At 39.8% G+C, this 26,690-nt stretch overlaps 1 protein-coding gene and 1 long non-coding RNA gene across 12 annotated transcripts in view; one reads left to right on the forward strand and one right to left on the reverse strand.

The window, feature by feature from the left end:
* BMP4 (bone morphogenetic protein 4) overlaps positions 1 to 19,205 on the reverse strand; it is a 222,804-nt gene extending 203,599 nt beyond the window's left edge. For 4 of the 11 annotated variants that reach the window (XM_081509405.1, XM_081509391.1, XM_081509403.1 and 1 more), the window contains exons 1-2: positions 17,817 to 17,852; positions 17,594 to 17,717 (exon numbers count right to left, since the gene is read on the reverse strand). The gene's annotated coding sequence lies outside the window, so the exon portion shown is untranslated. Of the gene's footprint in view, positions 1 to 13,204; positions 13,253 to 17,593; positions 17,853 to 19,097 lie in introns of those variants that run through there. The other 7 variants (XM_081509401.1, XM_081509385.1, XM_081509387.1 and 4 more) reach the window with 4 other exon arrangements.
* Positions 17,871 to 25,793, forward strand: LOC145513348 (uncharacterized). Its single transcript, XR_014059323.1, has 4 exons — positions 17,871 to 18,085; positions 19,119 to 19,318; positions 19,933 to 20,038; positions 25,091 to 25,793. It is a non-coding gene; the product is annotated as an uncharacterized LOC145513348 (long non-coding RNA).
* Positions 25,794 to 26,690: the final 897 nt, after the last annotated feature.

Raw genomic sequence — 26,690 nt, forward strand, 5'->3', positions numbered from 1 at the left:
GGCAGACTCTACTTTTGGCGACATGCCATTCCCTAACATAAGCATGTAATCATCTCAAAAAATGCAGCATGGCAGAGAACAGGTACAAGTATTTTCTGAAAATATGTTTGTAAAGGGATGTCTTTATAACAGGGATTGTTTGTGTTAGGGTATGTATGGTGAAAAAGAACTTGCAGTTCTGGTGCCAGGCTACTTAATCCCATAGGGCCTTGTGCAGGGGTTCAGGGGATAGGGCCCAAGAAACAATACAAGCTTTTTTCCCTTGTATGTGCTGCTATATCATCAGAGAAAAGCATTCTGCTATTTAATCCATCAAAGTTCCTTCTTATTGATATGGTGGCTTTCAGCACACCACATCAAAACATATGCTCTATCAGGGTCTCAGCACTAAAGAAGCCTCTAAAATAAAATTATCAAATGGCATCATTTATTGTTGATGACAATCAACCACAGTCACTTTGTGACTCATCATGCACACAAACATCACAGTACTAGGTGTACACATCAGCCATGGGCCCTGCAGGTTAAGCTCTCTGATGTCTACAAGACACATCTTCAGGAGAGAAGTAAAATGAAGTTTCCTTTTGCAACACAGAGGAACTTCCATCTTTGCTTGTCAGACTGGAAACCTGGAGCATACTGCCAGGTGCCCTGTGAGTTTAGAAATACTGACCCAGAACAATCAAGCACTATGGAGCCTGGTTCCCCTCCTTCTTGTTCCCTGGGAATGGTCCCACTGTCCCTTGCTCAGTCCCGCAGACTTGCCTCTCACTGCAATTTGTGTCCCTGGTCCCAAACTGACTATACAATACTTATACAGGCTCCAAGAGATAAAACGAGCCTTCTCTCATGTTACCTCTTGGAGTTAGATGGAGGTTTCATCTAACCTTCCAATGTATTTTAAAATTTTTGACAATCAGCCATTGTCAACCTCTAGTCAATAAATAAGAAGCAAAAAAATTTTTAATACATTGGAAGGTTAGATGAAAGGAAGCATTCTTGACAATGCAAAATGGTAAATACTAAACTCTACAACAAATATTCTAAATATCTATTCCCAGGAAGTTCTAAGTTTGAGCTGTCTTGGATGGTTTATAACTTTTGTCAGGGTCATAAGGAATGATTTTAGATGGCTTATTGTAGTCCCATCCAACAATATGGGTCTTTAATCAACACATACACCTGCAGATGGCTGGCTGTTAAGGAGTTCACAGTCAGAAGCTAACCCTGGATAATGGGCCTGATAGCTTCATTTCACATTCATAAACAAAACTTGTGTACTTTCTCTACATGACAAGATGGCTTCAATAATCACTCTAAGATGAAAAGTGGTATAACAGATGGTGAGAAAAAAATTAATACTAATAAGATTTCTGACCTATAGAGGAAAAAGGCAAAAGGGCTCCTGAAAATAAAAGTTATTTATTCCTAAACCCTGTTTCTTTGCTTGGAGTTATTTCTTAAGAAAGAAGCTGCTTCCTTCCCTAACCATATAAAACGATCCCTGAAGTTATTTATAGTGTTCATGGCCCGGAGGCATCACTCGGTTCCCCCACCACAAGCCCAACCATGTGTTACTATATTAAAAAATGTGAAAAAGTAATTATGGGGTATGGGAGCCAGTGTCTGCAGACACAACCTGCCAAAGAGGAAGTGACAGGAAACTTATGCTCCTCATTGCCGCTCAAGCACTGCCCAGGCTCCAGGCTCAGAAGAGAGCAATCTGTTCCAAGAAATAAGAAAGAAGCTTGCCCTGGTGAATCAGAAATATCCCTGTTTCTGAATATACAGTAAACCGGTTTCCATTCCCAGGTCCCCTCAACTGGTCAGACTTTCCAGTCATGTGGAAAGACCACTCACGACATCCTCCCGCAGCAACGAAGCCAGCTGCCTGCCTCAGCTCCTGCTGAACTGGGGAAACTGGGGAGATGTAAGACCCTGGACATCTACACGAGTTCAGAACCACTAAAACTGGCCCCTAAGAGCTTATCCTACCACTCTTGGATACTGATTTCTGCTACCCTGTCCTAAACCCAGCTTCACTGTTCCTCTTGCCACCTCTACCCCTGGTTCCTCGCCTTCACATAGGATGTGATGATCCACCCAACAGGCATTTCTGGACCAGCATCCACACATTCACAACCCCCTCAGTTTTCCCCTTAGCAGATGGGCTCTACCACCATTGGGATACCCATGCTTTCTAGCCCTGGGGTCAGAGAGAAAGAGTATTTCAAATATCTGCCCCAGAGAGCAGAAACTTATCAGGGAGCAAAGTATACATTTCTGATAGAAAGGCTAGTGTTCCCAAGAGGCCTCAGCTTAGCAAATATTCATTGAGAGAAATTCCATTTCCTCCCAAGCCCTCCATCTGTTCCTGGTCTAAGCTACAAAAGGAGTTCCCTTTTGATTCAGGAAAAAAGAGACCAAGCGCCTACCCTCACAAGAGAGCCCCAGAAGTATGGAGAATCCCTGCTATCTCAGGAAGGCTTCATTTGGAAGTAAATGATTGTTTCTATTTCTTTATTCAACTTCATCACCTAAAGGCAGCACTACATAAACTTTGAAAGAAGCAAAAATTAACCCACATACAACAAAGTATCCTCTAAAAATGGATTTACAGAAGTCTTTTCCAAATTATCTTTTAAAGAAAAGTGAGTTATAGACAACTGAGAACACAGAGGTTAATGAAGGTCAGGAAAATGTCCTCCTCAGTCTAATATAACTAAATAAATCAAATTAACATGTTTCCCTAGTGAATAATATTCTATGAACATGAAATATAGTTTTATATTATAAGCACACTAGGTTTGAGTTCCATTTTACACTCTGCAATTCTGGGATATGAGTAAATGTTGATTTCTAAAATTTCTGAAAAGTTTTCAAGTTTGTTTTTGTTTTTCCAACTCTGGGCAATAACATATATGTGTATATATGTGTGCTGTGCTGTACTTAGTTGCTTCAATCATGTCCAACTCTTTGCGACGCTATGGACTGTAGTCCACCAGGCTCCTCTGTCCATGGGATTCTCCAGGCAAGAATACTGGAGTGGGTTGCCATTTCCTCCTCTAGGGGATCTTCTCCACCCAGGGATCAAACCCACGTCTCCTGCGTCTCCTGCATTGGCAAACAGATCCTTTACCACTGAGGCATCTGGGAAGATTTCATGTATACAAACATATATGCTTGTACTTCACCTATACAAACATGTATATTTCATTTCTACAAACATATATGTAACTTAAACAGATATCAATTGATACAGCTGGAAAGAAGACTTTCAAAATGAGAGAAAATCATCTTATAAGCCCAATCCATGGCAACCTTCTTACATTCAGAAACCGGTTTGTAGCTTTCTGAGATATCCTGTTAACCTCCCAGAGATCTTTAGACAAGCTTAAGTTATCTCATTATCCCAGTTTTCCCCCTTTCATCTTTGCCTCCTAAATCCTTTCTTCGCTACTGTAGTATCGACAGTGCCACCTACTGGTTATGGAAGTATCTCCATGACTCCCAGATCCTTCTGGATTTACTTAATTAAAGTAAATCAAAGACTGCTAGAAAAATCATAGGAACATACACTTAAGTAATAATAAAAGAATCAATGAGATGAGCAAGATACCTATCAATGGAGGGTTAATATGACCCAATACATTTGCCTGAGACAAAAGTATGGCTATTTAAAAGACAATTATTTTAAAAGTTAAATGGAATATTTGCAATTTGCTTCATGCAGGCTGGAAAGAGGGCTCTACATGAGAATATGTTTTTAAAAAGGAAATAAGGAAGGGAGGAAGGAGAATGGAATGGAAAGGGACTGGAAGGAAGAAAGAAGAAAAAATGATTAACAAGGCTAAATGATTAAAATTTTCCCAAAATTCTTTATTTTCTTTTACCCACCAATCCAGGATTTCTATTTTTTCCCTTCTTTAAACAAGTATCTTCTACTTTTAAACTATGTGAAATTTGCAATCATAACTGGTTAGATAAGAATAAAACTTTTAACTCAATCCCTTGACTTTGATTCATAGCAGTTCCTTCTCCACCTGAGTTACAGCCCCACCCACCTTAACCTGGAATCTAGGAGCCAGTACACAAATGACAGTCACAAAAGCATCTACAAGCCTGTGTGAATGCAATGCCCCTCCTCCCATACTCATCCTTTCAGATGGTTCAACTATTTTCCACCTATCAATAATATGCCATTGGCATCTCAGGCCTCAACCAGGCAAAAGATAAGAAGGGATAACCTTTAGAACCCACAACTAATAAATATGAGTGAAGTCATTCTTGCAAATTTTATTGTAGGACAAAGTAGCACACAGGGAAAACATTTTTGCTTCAAGGCTCCTGACAAGCATTAGTTAATCAAGCTTCCTAACAAGCCCCTGGAGTCTAGACTAGCAAAAGGTCACTATCCCTCCGCTAGCTGGTAGGCGAACTAAGACACCCAGGTTACCATTTCAACATCAGCTTCATGTGATTGATATTCGGAAGTGATACTGTATAAAAGGCGCTTGCAAGAAGTTTCTCACTGACTATAAGTGCAAAACAGAAAATACACCAAAGTTGGGAGGCACTAAAACCTTGGACAAGTACTGAACCAACTATTATTTGGCAATGATTTTTATCAGAGCATATCATTTTAGAAATACAGATTCTCTACCTAAATAAAAAACACTTGTAAGATTTAGATTGCAACTGAGCAATAATTTAAAAAAAGAAATTTCTGCATTTATCAGTTTAGGACTTACTTGGGGAGTTGGTTAGGTTTCTTTCTTTTCCCCACTCCTTCCCAATTAAAAGGCTAAACATGGAAATTACAGAAAGGATAACAATCACAAATGTGATCTTCAGCCTTGAGCTCCAACTGGCATATCCTCCCATTTTAATTTTGTTTGTATTTGCTTTCCTCTTTCTAAACGTATAAACTGATCCCTGAGATATATATACACACACACATATATTTATATTTTGCCTTGTACCAAATTCAGGAACTGTCACATTTTCTTTTCTTTTTAAGTCTATAAACTTCAAAATACTTTCTGTTAAGTTGGCAAAGCTCCAATCAACCCTTCACCACTGCAATTAGAGTGATTTTTCCATCTGAATATAACTGATATGGAGAGGAATTATAAAAACTCTACATAAAGCTATCTTGATAGATTGGTCACCTCATTGAGAATATTTTTATACTCCTCACAAACATGTGTACATCCTCACAATATTCAGATTACTCTAGGAATTGTGAGTCAAAATAAGAGTGGTTGTCACTATCTGAAGGGAAAGTGAACTTAGGATGTCCCTTTAAAATCAAGCAATAACCTAGAAAGCACAAAAGGAGGAACACCAGCAGGAGCAGCCACTGCCATTGCCTTTTATTTCTCTTAATTTTGATACAACACAAAACAAGTTAAATCCACAGTAGAGCTAGACAAAGTCAAACAATATATTCAACTTCGAGGAGATGGTGCAACAGGGAATGCTGTGTTACAAAGCATTATTCATACGTCATCACTATTTCCAGAAAATGCCCAAAGCTTCAACATTTGTTCACTTAATACAGGATTCACTTCTCAGCCGAGGAGGACCTTGGGAACAGCACACTCAGCGCTCAGCAGTTATTTGACCTATTTTACTAATGTGTTTGGGAAGGAGGTTAATTAACAGTGGATGGCTATATCCTTAAGCTTAATTTTTCCAACAGCCCTGCTCATAAAAGGAAAAATTGAGTATGTATTGAAGGAAGCAAGCAATTAAGTTGCACAAATAGTGAGCTCATTGAACTGCAGCTGACTTCTATCATGTCAAAGAACAACTAAACACAGAAGCAATAAAAAGATTGTTGCCACGACCACCACTGAGAACCGACTGGCAATAAAGATGAATAACTTCCTACTTGAAGATTACTTGATTAAAGCTCTTTAGAAACCAAATGTTACACATAGGCATAAATGGAGCAAAATATTTTAATGTGTGTTTGGCAGGTTCAGAAACATTTTATAGTCGATTTTAAATGAAGGTTTATACAACAACAGTAAACTCCACTTAAAACAGCCTTTCCAATTGCCGTTCTTGCAAGCAAGCTGCAGTGTTCCTGGGGAAGGCCTGAATCATACTGAGGGATAAAAAGTCCCATGCCTAATAGAGTAAGCGGAGGGCCAACTGGGAGCAAAATTCCACAGGACAGGGTCCTCTGAAACCAAACCCAAGAGCAGAGCCCATTCAGATGGCTGTGACCCTTAAAGGCAAGTAAACAGACTCCCTGTAGCAATAACCAGGAAATCTCTCTTCCCTCAGCAACCCTCTGCTCCCCTGCCCACCTTCCAAAGCTACGAAAGGTCAAGTTTTAGCCCCAACTGCCCTTTAAGAAAGTTTGTTCAGATCCAGGGGTTCAATACAGGCTAGCATCACAACTGGCTCCCAGGACTATCAGTATCAGTTAGGTGGGACAGGCATGATTTGACCAGGAAAATGTGTCTGACAGAGAATTCGGCTCTCAACATACTAGCGTCTATGGAAATGTCTGGAGAATATCAGCCTCGTAGAGGGCTGGACCCCACCACTTACCTGCTGCCTTTAGAGGGGGTACCATGGAGAGTTAAAAAGAAAAGAGGAGGATTTTACTGTCAAAGTTGCTTATAAGCTACCATCAAAAAATAAAAAATAATAAGCTACCCTTTTCTTTGCTGCCCTCAAACTCACTACTGTAGAGAATTAAAGCCAGGCTACTGCAAATAAAAGAGTCTGCCACCCCATTTCTATCCCTTCCCATCCCTGCTATCTTCATCTCTAAAATGGGAGGGTGTTTGACAACATTCTTTTCTTCTGAGTTTTTCCCTTCCGCTTGGGCTTCAGGGGATCAAAGCCCAGCAAAGAGATGATGGTGAGTGGTTCTCGCTCTTCCTCAACTCCAGCCCTCTCCTCCCTCATTCAGAAATGGTTGCAGTAATCTCCTATAGGACCTGTTTCTTCTTTTTGTCCCATACAGCATCCATCAATGTACAAGGTATACAGTAGTGTTAGTCACTCAGTCATGTCTGACTCTTTGTGATCCCATGAATTGTACCCCACCAGACTCTCTGTCTATGGGATTCTCCAGATAAGAATACAGGAGTGGGTAGCCATTTTCTTCTCCAGGGGCTCTTCCTGACCCAGGTATTGAACCCGGGTCTCCAGCACTGCAGGCATTGCAGGCAGAAGCCTTTTCAGCTACAATCGCAGGAACAGATCACATTTATGTCCTTTTTGATGAGTTATTTTATCTTATCCATTCCCTATGAAATAATCAAAGGAATCAAAACCTGGAGAAGCAATTTTGTGCCACAACCTGGGGGGAAACGGGTGGGAAATGAGGCCCAAAATGCCCTGAGTAAACTGTTAATGCTTATATAAAGCACATGGTGTCTTAAGTTCACAATCTAGTTAGATCCACCCATTATACACTGTTTTCCAGAGAATCAGAGCTGAATTTGCTGTCTGAGATTTTTAAATATTTGATTTGGGGAATTCCTCCCACAAAACCTGTATGCAGGTCAAGAAGCAACAGTTAGAATAGGACATGGAGCAACAGACTGGTTCAAAATTGGGAAAGGGGTACATCAAGGTTGTATATTGTCACCCTGCTTATTTAACTTATATGCAAAGTACATCATGCAAAATGCCAGGCTGGATGAAGCACAAGCTGGAATCAAGATTGCCAGGAGAAATATCAATAACCTCAAATATGCAGATGATACCACACTTATGGCAGAAAGCATAGAAGAACTAAAGAGCCTCTTGATGAAGCTAAAAGAGGAGAGTGAAAAAGCTGGCTTAAAACTTAACATTCAAAAAATGAAGATCATGGCATCATGGCATCTACTTATGGCAAACAGACAGGGAAACAATGGAAACAGTGACAGGCTTTACTTTCTTAGGCTCTAAAATCACCATGGATGGTGACTGAAGCCATGAAATTAAAAGATGCTTGCTCCTTGGAAGAACAGCTATGACAAACTTATACAGTGCATTAAAAAGCAGAGACATTGCTTTGCCAATAAAGGTCCTTATAGTCAAAGCTATGATTTTTCCAGTAGCCATGTACAGATGTGAGAGCTGGACAATAAAAAAGGCTGAGTGCTGAAGAATTATGCTTTTGAACTGCAGTGCTGGAGAAGACTCTTGAGAGTCCCTTGGACAGCAAGGAGATCAAACCAGTCAATCATAAAGAAAATCAACCCTGAATATTCACTGGAAGGACTGAGGCTGAAGCTCCAATACTTTGGCCACCTGATGTGAAGAACAGAGTCATTGGAAAAGACTCTGATGCTGGAAAAGATTGAAGGCAGGAGGAGAAGGGGACAACAGAGGATAAGATGGTTGGGTGGTATCACCAACTCAATGAACATGGGTTTGAGCAAACTCTGGGAAATAGTGAAGGACAGGGAAGCCTGGCGTGCTGCAGTCCATGCAATCGGACAGGACTAAGGGACCAAACAACAACAAACTGCAAACCAAATTCATACTGCAAACTGCAGAATAGCTTTATCAGATGAAACATAAATATTTTGAATTTTGGTAACACTTTCACTACCTTTAAAGAGGACCAGTCATCACTGGATATGTGGTATGAAAATATAATAAAGAAAAAAAATCAGGAAAGAGTTTGAATATTTATATAAGTTACATTTCATTTGCAGGAAGAAAGCACAATGGTATAGTCCTTTCTCCCATTTTGATGTCTCTACCTTATAGCCCTGCATTGTCTTTAAACTCCAAGCTCTCTGCTAAGACTTTCTAACACTGTGCACTAGAGTTCTGGAGATGGAATGCATTGTACAGCACAGGAAAGGGGGTGTAGAAAGAAAGTAACGACAGTTTGAAGATGGGAACCATCTGCTCTCTGGAAATCCCTTCAGCCTTAGGTTCTCTATCCAACCTCTGAAGGCCAAGACTCCTCAGTTCCCCCATGTTAAAAGAACAAGAAAAATGCCTAGAAAAGCCCACGGTTTCCTTCCTCCTCAAGGAGAGAAAGCAGGAGAAGTAGTAGATGCCCATGTGTGGCCATCACTTCCTCAGGGGCTGGTGTCCATTTCCACCCACTGGATTGAAATCTGGCAGCTTCATAACCAGCAGGAGATATGTGATCCAAGCGTCCATTTTGGTTCCAATTTTAGCCTTATAAAGGCCAGTTCTGTCTAAACTGAGAATCCTATAAGTATTAGTAAGGATTTCATATTGCCTCATCCTCAAGAGTATGGCCTGAAGAAAGGGATTTTAGGTCAAAGGGTTTACCTTGAGGAAGTCTCAAGATACTCTTCAGAAATGCCTTGAGATTACAGTAAAACAGACCTATGTTCAGAAGTGATAAAAAGAAAATATATCTTTTCTTTCTCCTCCTCCTCTGAGGAGTTAGGAAGTGTCAAGATCCTAAATCAAAAGCAAAATAGGGTATAATTCTAATAATGGCACCTAGAACAAACAGCTGTTACAAATTTGTCTTCAAAAGAAGACATGGTATATATAATCAAAGTGCATTAAAAATATCAATTTAAGCATTCATTGTTTTCTCCTTCAAACCTTCTCCTAAATTTCCTTATCTCAGCTCATGATTTCTCCATTTACCAATCATCTGAAGTAGAAACTTCAGTTATTTGTGTCTCCTACCACATGCAATTCTAGATTTAGAATGGCTCTTCAACTATGCTTTCAATTCTACTGTCACTGCCTACGTCACGTCATCTACACTTGGCTGGTTATAATAGCCCCCAATGAGTCTGCTGTCACCACTTGCTTTCTCTCTGCCTCAAGTCAGCTTTCACATCCCTAACAGTCACCTTTCTGCAGTGTAGTTATAATCATGGCATATCCTGTTAGTCCAAAAGCTTTTACTAGCTTTCTGGGGTATTTCTAAAACAAAGGTCAAATTTCTCAGCACAGTATTCAAGGCCACTAGTTATCTGAAACTGTCCCATACTTCAAAACTTAACAGCCATTTTCTATTCACACACAGCTAATGCTCTACCCAAAACAGACTCATCTCCTTTCCTGGATCATGTCATGGACTTTCACACTTCTAGAACTTTGTATTTTTCTTCTAGCTTCATCTATTCAAATCTGGCTTCTCTTCTAAAGACTAATTCAAATGTCATACCTCTAGGAGGCCTCACCTGATTGCAAGGACAAATAAACTGCTTCCTCCTCAAAGCATATGTAACACTGTGTTTACCCCTTTGTTACAAGTCAACTCTTTCTGAGATGAATCACATTAAGAAATCTGACCTGCATTCACTAATTCTCCATCTCTTCCTAAAACAGACAGTAGTTAATTCCTTTGAAGGTGGTCCTGAATGCCTAGCATGTTGCCTTAAATAAGACAAGCATTTTATAAATGCCTCTTACACTGGAATTGACCAGTACAGAAATTATCAATTTTTACTAAAAGCTAAACCATGAATAAAAGACTAAGTCGAGAATCACAACCAATAAGGCTTAGAGGGAAGGACGGAACTTCAGTAAATGTCACCCAAACTGAGGTCCACAAATATATCTTTCATAAAAGAACAGAAATGACCTAATCCATTCTTCTCAACATTTCTATATTCACACATACTCGAGAAGGGTTTGACACTGATTGAGAACTGCCACCCTAAGCAAATGGAGAGACCACCTCTTTTTCAACAGTACAGACTTGCATGCTACATTTAAAAGGGTTCAATCAAGGCTCAGGGCTTCCCTCATAGATCAGTTGGTAAAAAATCTGCATGCAATGCAGAGATCCCGGTTTGATTCCTGGGTCGGGAAGATCTGCTGGAAAAGGGATAGGCTACCCACTCCAGTATTCTTGGGCTTCCGTTGTGGCTCAGCTGGTAAAGAATCCACCTACAATGTAGGAGACCTAGGTTCAATCCCTGGGTTGGGAAGATCTCCTGGAGAAGGGAAAGGCTACCCACTCCAGTATTCTGGCCAGGAGAATTCCACGGACTATATAGTCCATGGGGTCGCAGAGTCAGAAACGACTGAGCGACATTCACTTCACTCATCAAGGCTCAACAGATAACCATCACAATAAAAAATGCTCTATATATACATAATCAAATATAATAAATATACAAGTATAATACATGTTACATATATACACACACATCTGAGATAAGTTTCATTTAAACATCTCTACATAGAGATGGTAGATGGACAGGGAGTTGGTGATGGACAGCGAGGCCTGGCGTGCTGCAATTCATGGGGTCGCAAAGAGTCGGACACGACTGAGTGACTGAACTGAACTGAACTGAACATAAAGATCTAACAATGTCTTAATAAAACAAATATTTAGTTCACATTTTTGCCTTCATTCCAAAAAGGGAAAAAAGCCAAGAACTGAAACCATCTCCGTAGCCTTACTGCAATTAAGTAATCAAATTCCCTGCTACTAAGAAATCTGAGACAGACTAATTGCAGTTCTTAGTCTCACCTGGAATGAAAAAACAAACTAAAACTTCCAAAAGAAAATCATAATTTTCCAACATCTTTCTGCCTCTACTCTAAAACTTTTGAGTCAACTCTTCCTGAGATGAATCACGTTAAGAAACGAATCTCTTAATTGCACCATATAAGCTAAACAGTAAGCCATGACCTCATCACCCTGGATGTAATAAAAGGGCAGAGACACTCAGGCATTTCAACAACATCTTAATTCATGCACTGTTCTGGTTTATTATAAAGCAGGCCCGTATGCAGGAAGACATTTTTTTAAAATGCTTTTATCTTTGTTTTGCATGTTAGCAGATCTCAAGTTCTCATACCTCTGCAGATAGAGGCCTGGACAGTGATAAAGCTAAGCAGGCAGGTCGATAAATTTACCTGAGAAAGAAACTCTGTCTTGACAATGACTCAAGGACTCAAGATGAGATAGAAGTTGAAGGACCTCAAGCTACATAATTACTCCCAAGGCTCAAGCCAAAAGCATACAAACAAACAAAACCTGGGTCTGAACAAACACCTGAAAGCCACAGCCAGACCAGAGAAGAAGCAAAAGGAAGCTGAAATAGTTGAGCTTGAGAAAAGTGAAAAGTGAAAGTCTAAGTCGCTCAGTCATGTCCGACTCTTTGCAACCCCATGGACTGTATAGTCCATGGAATTCTCTAGGCCAGAATACTAGAGTGGGTAGCCTTTCCCTTCTCTAAGGGATGTTCCCAAACCAGGGATTGAACCCAGGTCTCCTTCATTGTAGGTGGACTCTTTACCAGCTGAGCCACAAGGGAAGCCCTGAGCTTGAGAAGGCTAAAAATGCAATACTACATCCTTTAGGTGACATAACAATTTTTGAGCCTTGATTTACCATGAGGCCTTCTGAGGATTATTAGTAGCTTTATTTGCTAGAAGTAGCACTGGTATCCCATCTACACATGGAGACCTCTGCAGAGTGCATCCTACGTAAGCACAAATCTCTATCTACTCTTTACCTGTGGCTCAGAGAGTAAAGCATCTACCAGGAATGTGGGAGACCTGGGTTCGATCCCCAGGTCAGGAAGATCCCCTGGAGAAGGAAATGGCAACCCACTCCTGTACTCTTGCCTGGAAAATTCCATGGACAGAGGAGCCTGGTAGGCTACAGTCCATGGGATCTCAAAGAGTCACACACAACTGAGCAACTTCACTTCACTCTGTACCTAGTACCAAGGAAAAAGTATTTCTAAAATGATGGTTTGATGAGACAATAAATTATTTGGATAACTTTTTAAGAAAGTTAATCTTAGTGTATGGAAAAGACAGTACTTGTACAATTCCAAATACAGATATTTCAATATGAGTTAACACTTTAGCCTGTGAAATCACAAAAATGCACTTAACTTGTTTAGGATGGAAATCACCCCAGCATATCAAGGTGGTACAGAAACGTACAGCCACCACCAGAATCAATAGTATTTAATAATTCTATAGGCTCAAACACTGAGCTGAAGTGAACAGTCTTCTTTTGTATCATTTCCTAGCCACATTACTCTATTGTTCCCAGCATTTTCAGACGGTGCTATTGATCACAAATAGCCGTAAGCTTGTAGTTTTGTATTCCACTGCTTATCACTGTCAGGGCCTCTACCAATGGGCCTACTGTTCTGAGTGTCCCAGTTAGAACTGTGCCTCCATTTTCAAACTGGGCTCACAGGAGAAAAAAGCACAGCTGAAAACATCTGAAAGCACATAACCCTGGGTTCATGATGTCACTCACACTGTATCCCACAGAGCAAGATGGTTCCAAGAACTGTAATTTCACCATCTGTTAAAAAAAAAAAGTTAAAAAAGTGAAAGTGTTAGTCGCTCAGTCATGTCTAACTCTTTGTGACCCCATGGACTGTAGCCTACCAGGCTCCTATGTCCATGGGATTATCCAGGCAAGAATACTGGAGTGGGTAGCCATTCTCTTCTCCAGGGGGTATTCCCTACCCAAGGATCGAACCCAGGTTTCCTGCATTGCAGAAAGATTCTTTACCATCTGAGCCACCAGGGAAGCCCCATGTATTAACAGGAAAGAGCCATTTTCACTTGCTTTCTGAGACTCAATACCTATGAAGTAGTGATGCTTTGGTAAAAAAAAAAAAAAATTAGGCAATCATCTTATGAGAACTGTTCAGAAATAACTGAGCAGATTGTTAGCCACGACCAGGAAGATTCTGCCTCATAATCAAGACTAAATCCCTTTCTGTGACAACACTAAGTTACAACGTGTGTGATTGATGTGGCTTTTAAACTACTAAAATTAAGAAAGGTGCTTTGCTCTATTGACTGTGGCATACATTATTTTCAACGATGGCATTTCCATAACAAAGAAGAAACAAAGGGGTGGGAGTACAATTTGTAAAAATCTTTTGTCCAAGCACCTTGGAAGAGCTCACTTCTGGGAACAGTCCAGCACCTTTAGAAGATAACAGCATTGTCCCAGTCAGTTACAAAGAAGTTAAGGAAAACAATATTCCTAAATCCCATGGAGGTGGTGGAATTAGGATATATACGACTTAAAAGCACTGACGCAAGGGCAACCTAAGCACATGAAACTTTCCTTTCCTCCTCCATTTGTTCAATGCTGAATGGCAGCAAAAGGAAAGGAAGAAGGAGTTTTAACTTCCTGGGGTCATCCCTCTCCTGATAAGAAAGTTCTTCACAAAGTAGGAATGAAGAAAACTACATGCATTTGTACAATTTCTAAGACACTTCAGGATTCCCTACACAGAAGAGTATGTTCCAAATACTTAAAAACAAAACAGTGAGAAATAAAAGTTGAACTTAATTTAACTATGACGTTGTCTGGTATTTCTAAAGGGATGGAGGGATGCTGAAGTGAGAAAAAGAGATTAAATATCCAAAACCACGATAATAATTCATGAACTTACTTTACATGTATTTCAGGATTTTTTTCACCAAACTTTAAGTACACAAGAAAACTGTATGCATTAAGAAATCAGGGACTGAGATTTTTCTTGTTTCTCTTTCTGTTTACACTGTTTTACAAAGCAATCTTCAGCAGCCCTAGTTTATCTCTGCCACCGTGTCTGCTGCCTTGTCAGTGTTTAGATCAAGTCTTGAAACTTGTGTCTTTAGCTGGCCACGAAAAGGCAGCTGGCCCAGAGAGACCAGAATCAGGGAGAGAGAAGTTGCAAGGCTTATCAAGTTATCCGAGAGGCCCTGTTGCGCTCATCCTTTGTAAACAGTAAGACATGTCATGTCCCTGGTTGCTGTCATTGCTGACAGTTCTCTAAAGACCAGTAAGTGTTGAATTCTTTAAAGCTGGATTGTGCCCAGTGAGAGAAATGATAGTGCGAGATGAGGGGGCCTTCATGGATATCTGAGTACCTTGGGAAAAGACAGGAATTAAGGCTTTTCACTCAGCAACCTAATGAAAACTAGACAAATAGTCTTGCATTTAATGTATAGTTTCCACCAATTCATGCTTCTTTTGTTAGGAACAATTCCAGCCTGTATAGGAAAAGAGACAGTTAGATATAAAGAATTAATTTCTCATTGACAAGGAAAGGCCAAGAGCCTGAGTTTATATTGGTAAATATCCATTACACAATCATTTCACAGCTTTAACTTCACAGACCTCAAAACTTTATGTCCCTGAAAAAGTAATCAAATACAAAAGGACAGAACTAAATAATCCGTCCAAGGTGGCCAGGACTATATGCAAAACACAAAGAATAAAATACAAGTCCTTAAGGAATATGAATGAGAAACTGTAGCAAAGAAGGAAGGGATTTGAAAATAAGTTACAAATGCAGTACCTAGTGCTTAAAGAACAACAAACTTTACATTCTCTGCTGTAAAATCCATAAAGATATCTTTTGAACAAAGATTTATTTGTATAATAAGTTAATCAGATCATTGAAAAACTCTGATTGACACCATTAGTCACCATTTTTAACCTTAGGCTTTTAAAACGTATAAAATGAAGATCAAATTATTTTCATGGAAACTGGTAACATGTTGAAGTAGAATCAACTCCACATTAGATATCAAAATCTCATTATAATAGCAACTGGTAATAATGTTATATTCAAGACCACCTTTGCCATGATATTTAAGCTATAGATTTCAAGGTTAATCATGTTTCAGAGGAAAGGAAATTTCCAGTGTTCCTATTTTGTTCTTCCTAAGATGATTTCCTCAAAACATTTGCTCCATTAAATGATCGAAAATGTTTGAGAGGACAAAATGTCTTAGATCCACTTGTAAAATATTAGGTTCTAAAACTTTTAAGAAAGATTATCCTTTCCATATCAAATTCATCCCTGAAATAAGGATCATCTCTACAAACAAAGCTAGAACCTAACAGTACATTATTTAACTTGGATTTTTACTTATTTCTATATAAGAAACGCTATTTGATTGCATAGAATTATAGATTATTCTTCCCAAGTTTGTTCTTTTTATCTCTTCAGTTTTCTTGATTCAAACATCCAGACCATATCTTATATAGCTAAAGTTCAAGCATTGAATCTGAGAGTCTGTTTGAACCATAGAATGCACAGAGCAATTTAAGGGGAAAAAAAATTATATATACATATATATATATATATATATATATACATAATTTCCATTAACTAAATAAAGATCACTAATTTTCTTATAAGCAGAAAAACTAAAGACCCATTGTCATGGCCTAAACAGTCACTGCTGAGCAGCTTTCCAAAGAGCAAATGGTAAAACTAAAATAAAATGAAAAAGATTTGCCTGTCATGGGAGTTGGTCAATAAAATGCAACAGTGTTTATTACAACATTTAAAGTCTGTGATTAAGAACACCAAAAGGCCTAAACTAGAAAGGTTTTCAGCCTGTAATTTCCCTGCAGTCCTGGCCTGTACTTCCTTATGAGTTAGCTCAGCAGGGCTTTTTTTCCATGTCCATCATCAGCTTGTAATTATTGCCATTCTCAAAGCTATGCCAGATGGGTCTTTAGAAGCAGGCATGCAGCTTGTTTATGAGAGAAAGAGCTGTAATATTACTCTACACAGAGACCTATCTGGTCCTACTCAAAGGAGCCCTGCTCCTCCTACCCCCTCTCCCCCCTCCAATTTCCCAGCTCACCCCCACCATTTTCTCTTCCTCCCCTAGACAACCCTTTCAGTTTTGGCTCCCTGTTCCAGCTGAATGACCTGCTGAAGGGCTGGGATGATGGGAGCCAAGAGATATCTGCATCTTAGAGCATATGGTCTAATCGTCACCTTTCACCATTCACATATGGAGATGAGACCAACACCTAAGGGAAAAACAAACTGGGCTCTTTCCCCAACATAATCTTGTGCAGAGGCTCTACTTAAAACATCAGAATTGCAAGTCTTCCTTTCAGAATACAGATCTGCAGAGATACCACATCTTTGCCATCCACTTCTCTTTTCCCACAAGCCCTCATTGGCTAGAAGTGACATTCCCAGCAAGATTCTCAAGGACAACACTTTCCTCCCTTTGCCTGGTAGAAAGGATTTGTATGAAGGTTGAGGTCAAGGAGCTGTGCAAAGCAACACAGGGAAAGGCAAAAGCGGCTAACCAGGGTTCCTCTGGCGATAGGCCTGGGGTGTTAGGTATCCCAGAGGGCCAAGCAGAGCTTCAATCAGCAGTTAATGAGGCAAGACCTGCAACAGATAGCCACTTTTAACTCACAAAAGCTTTTAGATGTCTCTGTTTACTTTGATCCATTTCAGTTAATTTGAGCCTGGTTAGGTTGCATTTTCCTTTTTTTTTTTTTGGTTAGATAAAGCCTCTGCTCCCACTCCATCTCCACCCCCACCTCACAAACAATAGGATCATTTACTAACTTTATACTTAAGTTTTGAGATCTTCTGTCAGGGTGGGCAAAAGGTATACAAAATACAATGCAAGGAAGGCCAGTACCCGCAGTCTGCCTATAGAAGGGAAATTTCAAAATCCCACCAAAAGGGCGGGACAGGCAAGGCTTCATTTTCCAGGGAGATGTAGTTATTTGTTTCTGATTGGGTGAAATACGTTCTTTTATCCTTTGTTATTTTTACCCATGTGATGACCGGAGAGCTTTCTTTGTTACAATGTTTCAGAGCAAATAAAACTAATTTACTAAAACATGAAACAAGCCAGAAAGGAACTATACCTGATGGTCACGGAGGTGGAGATCCCTTAACTGGCCAGAGTTTCCAGGCCCCGTGGTTGGTGCTGGAATCCCGTCTGGGAAGCAGAAAGAGCGCCTGCTCTGAAGGATTTGCACGTGGGTCTACCTGTTAATGGGGATGGGCTGGTGTAATGAGCTTTTAATTAGGTCAGCTCGATGCTTGACCACACAGAACTGTTGGGCCGAGTCTGAGGAGCCTACTCACGGGTACGGGTAGCAGTCCCGGAACCCTTCCCAGCATGCCTTGCACGGCCTCGCTATCCCAGCATGCCCTGGAGGGCCCCACTATCCCAGCAAGCCCTGGCAACCTTACCGTCCCGGCATGCCCTGGGGCTCACCTCACCTTAGCCCTTACTCAATTATTACTTAATTTATATCCTCTTACCTACAGCCTTCTGTTATTCTCTCTCTCTCTCTCTCCTGTACTACTTCCCAAAATACCTTTCCCTTGGTCAAAATATTATTATATTTGAGGTAGGTGTGGATTTAAAGAAAAAGAAACTTTTAGTCATCCAGCCAGTAAAATTAATTTAACAAACACATGGGCAGGTTTGATTTGATATATATATTGCTCAAAAATACATTTTTCTCAAGTGATATATATTCCTATTCTTCACTCTCCACCCCTGTTCTGACTTCTACTTATCCAGGAAGTATTATGAAGACATATAAGTTAATGGAAGGAACAGGATGAAATCTTTCTGCCCTTTTGCCGTTAAATAAATTGGAACTGCTTTAAAGTGTTCTCTTTGAAATCCTGTCCACTGAAGACCCCAAGGAATCATCAGAAGTTAGGAAACCCAGCTTCTATTTTGAGTCCTTCTTGTTGAGAAAGGGAAAGGCTTAGTATCCAGCTTTGAGCTAATGTTACATGCCAGGAAGAGTAGGTGCTTTATCTATTGCTCCCACATTAGGGCCTCAGCAGTAACAGTCTTCATTTATTTTGCTCTTTACCAGTGTCTTTAAAATGAAAGTAAGACTGATTTATCACTGAAAAACACTGAACTTTGGTTGAAAGGCATTAAGTTCAGAAAAAACAAGTACAGAGGTTTTAAACTATATTGCTGGAGAACAGTCATAGTAACAGCTAATATTTACTTAGTGGTTATAAGGGACAACTGTGCTATATGCTTTAGGATTCTGTGTAATTTGTAGTATGTTTCACGTACAAGCTCACTAAATTCTTTCAGTTAATGACGGTGGCAGTTGCTAAGCTATAGGCCAAGTTATTCCTTTCATTCATGGTCTAGGGAGAGATGACACGGGCATGTTGAGTCACTTAAAACAGGCTCAAACCACCCCAAGGAGTTTGCTTGATGAAAGGTTTTCCTTTCCTTCAAAGCCACTTCCTGTGTCACATGACCTGTATCACTCCAAAGATAATAACACTTCATGCTTCCAGAACACTTTTATCCAAAGATTTCAAAGCATTTTCAAATGTTAATTAAGCCTTCACCATCCTGGAAGATAGCAATGCCAATCTTACTGTTTAAATACTGTATTCCAGAACACAGGTTGTTCTAATCACTGAGAGGGAAATGGAGGCCACTCTGAGCAAATCCAGTGTGTAAGCCACCACCCAAACACTGATGACACCCAGAATTGTCCTATGTCTCCTGGGAAACCACCGCAGCATCTCTGTTCTAAATTGTCCACTGCTTGCACTGGTTGTTTACCTTGGAAGAACCACATCAAAGAAAAAAAGTGGTAAGCAGGAAAATAAGACTTTCTAGTAGTTCCATTTTGTCTAGGGGTAAAAATGTATTTTTTTTATGAGCACTCTCAACAAACAACTATGTGCCTTTGTTATATGCTTCTTCATTTATCACGATAACCAGAGGGGGAAAAATAATCAGCTTTCCCAAGGCTTAGATGTGACTACTGAGACTGCAGTTTACTTGTCCTCCTGTTTTACAGACATCATGAACCATACTGATCCACCCAGGAACAAATTTCAGGCAGTTTGTGTATCCTATTTAGTCTGGATAAAAGAAGACCACGTAGCAACCTTTTAGATTTGCCTTGCCTTTTTCCTGGCTTCATCTCCCTTCACTTTACCACACTGGCTTTCCCTCCATCCTTCCAGTAAGCCAAACTTTTTTCTATTACGGGGTCCTTGCACAGGATTTTCCTGTTTTCTAGGGTGCTTTATTCCCTGTTCTTAATGAAACTCCTACTCTTAGTTCCCAGTTTAAAGCTTACTTCTTCAGAGAAGATTTACCTTTCTATTACTAAATTAGCTTCTATTAATATTTTCTCTAGTGACAGATTGTTTTGGTAATAACTGATGAGATTTTCTTTGTTAAATGTTCTCCTTCTAGATTATAAGCTCCACAAGAACAGGTACACGGTCTGTTCAGCTCACCACTGCATAACCCATGCCTGGCATTTTGGATGATCTCAAAAAAAGAGCTGTTGAATAAATCAGTGAGTGACTAAATCTTTTAACTTCGTTTGCAAATCACATTTTTCTTTTGAAGTGATATTACAGGGCAAAGAGGACAGAGAGAAATAGATATCAGAAGTTTGGTTGTAATCGTTTAAGGCCTTGATTTATTTCTATCAATACGAGAATAGCAAACCGTATTTGAACTATTTGAGTAAATACAATTTTTACTATATTTTAAGCTTCTGGAGTAGGTGTTTTACCTATCCATTCTCACAACAATGTCGGGAAGTGAGAAACTATTATGCCCATTTTGTGCTCATGAGGACTAAGTAATTCTCACATGTTTCTGAGACTCCTCCTTCCATTTTTTGTTTTGTTTGCTTGTTTTTTGAGCACTCACTATTTGCAGGCACTTCAGTGGCAGAGTGATGAATGAGATAGCCATGGCCCTCTTCTTGAGAGCTTCTGTCTTTGATCCTCCACAGCAATAGCACAGTGCATTCTGGCATGTCATTGGTGCTCCATAAATACTAAAACAGTGTGAATCACGTTTAGAAAAAAACAACAAAGAACTATAATTGAATCCCTTCAGTTTTAAAGGTCCAATAATACTGTTACAGTACTGGTGATCATTACATGATTCTGCTGGGGGACATATGGTTTACCATTCATTCTGTAAAGGTGTATAGAGTGCATAAGGAGGTCACCAGTCACTCCAATATTCTAATAAAAAATATGGTGATTGTCAGTAATGAGTTTTAATTAATGGTGCCATACAGTGGCCAACACAAATTAGAAAACCAGACCATGTCTCACCCATGATTTATAACCTTCTAGGGCTTCCCATTGGCCTTGGGATAGAGTCCAATCTCTCCATCTTCTTGACACGGATAAGAGTTTGACTCCCTCTTTGGAATTGTGTCTCTTCTACTGACTACGCTCACTACTTTGCAGATTTTGTAAAGAAAAAAAAAAAAAACATTTAATTCCTCCAACACCTTTAGTTAGATAGGATGTTCCATCTTTTAGTAATATGCTCTCTGCACTCTCTGTCTTCATTGAGGGGATGGTTTATTTGCGCAGAATTTTTACTGGGCAGTGTGCCTAGGACCAATACCTGTGAATAGGGAGGGAAGCGGGTTTGGGCAGAAGGAAAAGCTTATCTCCAATGCAGGTGCAATTGAAGCCTCAATTGATCTTCTGAGGATCTCTGGAGCTGAGATGGCTTTTCAGAGATGTCTGAATGAAGGTAAGAAGGTAGTCCTTTTACCTCAGCTGCCCCTAGGGATTGAGATAATCTTGAGCAAGGTAGCTTCCTTCCGCAGAAAGCAATTCCTAGGGAAATACCTCCACTGAGAATCATCAAAAAGGCAGCACTACTGCCGGCAGGGGAAGGACTGTTTCCATCCTTAAGGAGGAGCTGGGTGATGCACCCCAACATCCATGACAGTCTGGTTAACTCTAGTCATTTTTCTGGCCTCAACCTAAATATCTCTTCCTCCAGGAAGCCTCTCCTGATTACCTAAGCCTGCTTCAAAACACCTGTTGCTTCCCCATGGTGACGTGCTTCACATTATATTATAATTATCTGTTCTGTGTCTGTATTCCCTCAGGAAAACATAAACCACATGAAAAAGGACCTGGTGTCTATCTTATTAACATTCTGTCTATCATTCAAATAATTATGAACAAATTAAAGAATGAAGGACAAATTAAAGACTCCATTTCGATTTTTAAAAAATTTTATACAAATGTCAAAAAGTCTGAAAGACTATTCACCAAAACATTTAGTTATCTCTTGGTAGCAGAATTATGTGTGGTTTTTATTTCCTTTATTATACCTTTTCGTATATCTAAGTTTTTATAAGCACATGTAGTTTTTTAAAAAAAAATCTTTTTAAGTAATAATCGTTTTTAAGAAAAAAATAAACCTGACTCTTACTATAATATAGGGTTGGCCAAAAAGTTTGTTTGGGTTTACATACCAGTACATGGAAAAACCTAAACAAAATTTTTGGCCAACCAAATAATGACTATCATCAACAGACTCATCCCGTGAAGTTCTTATTTTTTCTTTCATTGGAATTTATAGTCCATAAAGCAGTTTTACATAAATGATTTTGTTTAATCTTGACAAAAAGTCAACAGGAGAAGAAAGGCAAGTATGATATTTTGATTCCTACTGAACTATAGAATAAAACCAACCCCTTCAATCAGGAATGAGTTACTGTACCCTCACAACCTTGGAGCCCAGCTGTCTTCTTTTTCTCCAATAAGTTCATACTTGATGCGGTCTTGACAGGCCCTGGGGACAACAGTGATATAAAAAAATGAATGGAGGCCATCTCACCCTATCGTCCCTGGGTCTTGCTGGCTACAGTCCCTATCCTCACTTGTTTCTCTCCCTGCTCCTATTCATAAAAGAGAGTATAATGTCTCTCCTGTGGCCTTATTGTCATCATTTGTTTGCATAAGCCTAATCTGCAAGGCCAGCTAGAGTTGAAAGCCCTGTTTTCCCCTCACATGTCCCCCTTCTCTCCTAGGAATGATAACACTTCACATATGGATAGCACTTTCCAGAAGGCTTCTGCATACATCACCTCACTGGCTCCTCCTAATAAACCTTTGAGGTCTGCACATCAGATAGCATTACCCGCATTAGAGATAAGGAAACCAAAACACAGGTTGTGTGACTTGCCAAAAATCACAGTTAGTTACTGATAAACAAAGGACTAGACTCTGGGGCCTTACAGGAAAAGCCCAGAACCCTCTGTGTTTTTGCTTTGATCTTGTAGTCTAGCATATGACCCACTGATAGGGCCCTGCAGAATCTAAAACTTGTTACAAACTAAACTGATGAAAGCAAGACTGTGGGTTCAATTTCCAAGTGGCCAGTTGTGATGCTTGCACTGGAGTGTGCAAAGGCAGGCAACAGACCAACAAGTAGGACCCAACTTACAAAAAGGATTTGTTAAGAATGTGTAGATGATTCAGTTCAATTCCACCACCATCATGAATTGAATACCTTAGTTACCTGTTCTTTTAAGCCTATATAAATATATTCACAGAAATATATAATAGCCTTCCTTAGAAAGAGACTATACAAATCTATGTTTCTATAATTGACATATTCTGTCATCATAGTTTTCTTGGGATAGTCTCAACTTATACTAATTGTCCTGGTGTAATTAATGGCTCTCCCTTTCACTCAGAAAAAAAAGTCCCAGTGTGGAGGATAATTTATATGGTCATCCTATATACATCTCACAGAGAACAAATGTGCAATTTCAGTAGACACTGAACATATTGATTTTCAACAGGGCAAGTCCCAAATGTTGTAAGAAGGACTGCTGTTATTGAACTACACTGCTGGAAAAATTCCCAGTGTTAAATGGCCTTCAGTAAAGACACACATCCCTTTGTGTTCTGTGGGGCTCAAGTTCTAAACCATAGTGAAATTCTGGCTAGCTGCAATCCATTTGCCAAATGATTTTGGTTTTTCTCCACCTATTCTCTCACCTGATATTGTATCTTTTCTCATTGCTTATCATAAGTATTCCTTTCCACATTCATTTTTAAAAATGAGAAGAAACAAATTAGAATTCATGTTTTTTGCCTTAAAATTATAATGCCTCCTACATTTCCCAAAGGAATCCTGCCAAAGCAATGGCCTAGAACAATAGTAATTTGCCAAAAGGTAAGAGATAAGATCTTCATGGCAATTCCAACTCAGGACTTTGAGCTTATGAAAATCGTTTTCCCCATCTGTAATATGGAGAGAATACCGACTCTTGACTTGCTGAAAAACATAAGTTGTTGTGACTCATACAATTGGTAAACAATTTATTTTGATCTCCTTAGAAGTTCCAGTACTGCCTCAACAAAAGACTTAGTCCTTGTTCTCAGGAAACAAAATCTTGTTCCAAAAGACAGACTCAAGATAGTATATAATTAAACACTAAGAGTGTACTTCAAAAAGCAGTATGGGTTGGAGTAGTAAGCAAGCAAGTCAGTGGCAATACTTTTTCCCAAAAGCACCCCAAACAACTCAAGAAAAGTATCTGAAGGGTGTGTGGGTACATGCTCAGTTGCTTCAGTTGTGTCCAACTCTTTGTGACCCTGTGGTCGTAGCCCACCAGGATCCTCTGTCCACAGGATTCTCCAGGCAAAAATACTGGAAGAGGTTGCCATGCCCTCCTCGAGGGGATCTTCCCCACCCAAGGGTCAAACCTGAGTCTCCTGCATTGGAGGCGGATTCTTTATAGTTGAGGCAACGGGAAAGCCCATCTGAAGGGTATACAGCCACTTTTCCAAAGTCCCCATGGATTCAACAGAACTTTTTCACTTTTTTGATAAAGGCCTTAAGTGATTCAGGCACTTCATGAAATAAATTAATATATATATTTGAGTAACCCAGTTCAATCATCTGAGCAAGCAAAGATGACAAATCTATATTCTGCTGTGATTTTTTGATCCTTTTTTTATTTTTTATTTTTTCACACAGCTCTGTCCTCCGCTATCATTGTTACAAGCCTAACCAGAATGCAGTTCTTTCTGAGGTATACGTATGTAAATATAGTGTCTAAAAGACATGAGTAAACACGTCCGCCCATATCCCAGTAGAAAACAGGAAGAGACAGTAACCTCAGGTTCTTTGAAGCAAGAAATTAGCTATTCTGTGATAATACACCTCTCTTACAATCATGAATCTTTCTGTATTACTGGGCACCTACAGGTTCCCTGACTAGGCCCTGTGGTGAAGATCTTTGTCCTGCAGGAATGCCTGAATTGGGAAAGCGACTGCAATAGGGCCCTTAACCAGACACTAGATAAGACTCTTTATACAAACTCAGCCTTAAATTAACTTTCCAGTTAGCCCTATTTTACAGATGAGGAAACAAATGCTCAGAGAAAATATTATGCCCAAGGTTACAAAGTGGTAAACTAGAATTAAATCAGGGTTTTCATGGTTTCAAAGCCTCTGCTCTTTTTACCATCCCAGGCTTGCTTTGTTCTCATTTTCATTGCAAGCCCTGTTATTTGGCACTGCTGAAGAGAACGATTTGATATCTGGATGTTTTTCCCACCAGGATCCTCCCAGAAGAAGATGTCCTAACTTCAGTGCAACAAAAACCTGAGCGATAACATCAGATTTTGCCAGAATGGAGTTACATCCTGGCTGTCATACAGAAACCCAGGCCTCCGACAGTGAGCACACTATTATGCCACATTCTTTCAACAGCTCCAGGAGAATGGAGGAAAACAATGACATGGGTAATTTAAAATAATAGAGGATTTTTTTTTAAAAATCTGAGCTTTGAATTAATTATATGATTATTATTTTATTTATTTGACTTCCTAACCACATTTTCAAATGTTAAATTACAATTGTCCCACAGTTTCTGAAACAATGTTAGCTAAGTACTAGAGCAAGTCAGCCAAGAAAATACCAGACAGCTGAGAAACTAAATTCAGGGCCCAGCTTCTATGAGGCCAAAGTGCTGGTGGCATCAGACATGTTACTAACTTATCTGGCCCTCAGTTTCCTCAAGAAGAAAATAAAGGGGACTTACTTGGTGACCCAGGGGCTAAGACGCTGCACTCCCAATACAGGGAGCTGAGGTTCAATCTCTGATCACAGAGCTAGAGTCCACGTGCTGACTAAGAGTCTCCATGCCACAAGTAAGACCCAGGACAGCCAAATAAACTTTTTTGAAAGAGAAGAAGAAAATGAAAGGATTGATCTAGAATATTTATCTGTCTATTCAATAAATACTTATTATTAGTTATCAATATAAGTCTTAGCCCTCATGATGTTTACAGTCTAGTGAGCTTCCCTGCTGGCTCAGTGGGTAAAGACTCTGCCTGCAATGTAGACAGGAGACACTGGTTCCATCCGTGGGTTGGGAAGATGCCCTGGAGGAGAAAATGGCAACCCATTACAGTATTCTTGTCTGGAGAATTCCATGGACAGAGGAGGCTGGAGGGCTACAGTCAAAGGGTCACAAAGAGTCCGACACAACTGAGCACTCACGCACAGACAGAAGAAATAAACAAGATGACAATTTCAACAGTGTGATAATTGCTATAAAAAGATAAATAGGAGATGCCATGGGAGTGCATGGAGGAGCTTCCAATTCATTCTAGGGGTACTGAAGGGGTGCACAGTTGTGGGAGTTACATCTAAAGCAGAGGCAAAAGGATCAATAGGAGTTAGCAAGCAAAGCAGGCACACACAGAGGGTAGAGCCACATCCCAGGCAGATAGGACTGCCAGGGGAAGACCTGAGGGGCCCTTCCCTGGCCCCTTGTGAAACTGGCTTAGCTGGCTAGTTTGTGAAAAGGCAGTTGGAGAGTGGGCAGAGGGGAGATGGAAAGGTAGGAAGCAGCTAGACCCATCATTAGAGGCTTTGCCTATCATCAAAAGGAGTTTGGACTTGATTCTTTCCTTTGGAAAGTCTTGCTGGATCTTACTAAGGACCACACATCCTTCTAGGTTTTGGGGTTACCAGAAGAGCAAACCAGAGATAGGTTCCTATTTCTACAGAGTAACATAAGAATCCCTTCAAAGGTTAAAGCAGGGAAACAACATGATCAGAGTTTTAGAAAGACCACACTGACTACAGGGTAGGCACACGGCTCGGACAAGGATAACACTATTTCAGCTAAAAAGTTATAACTGCATGATTTA

This window comes from Giraffa tippelskirchi, chromosome 7, assembly GCF_054371585.1.
Source record: "Giraffa tippelskirchi isolate mGirTip1 chromosome 7, T2T-mGirTip1v1.2.pri, whole genome shotgun sequence".
NCBI lineage: Eukaryota > Metazoa > Chordata > Mammalia > Artiodactyla > Giraffidae > Giraffa > Giraffa tippelskirchi.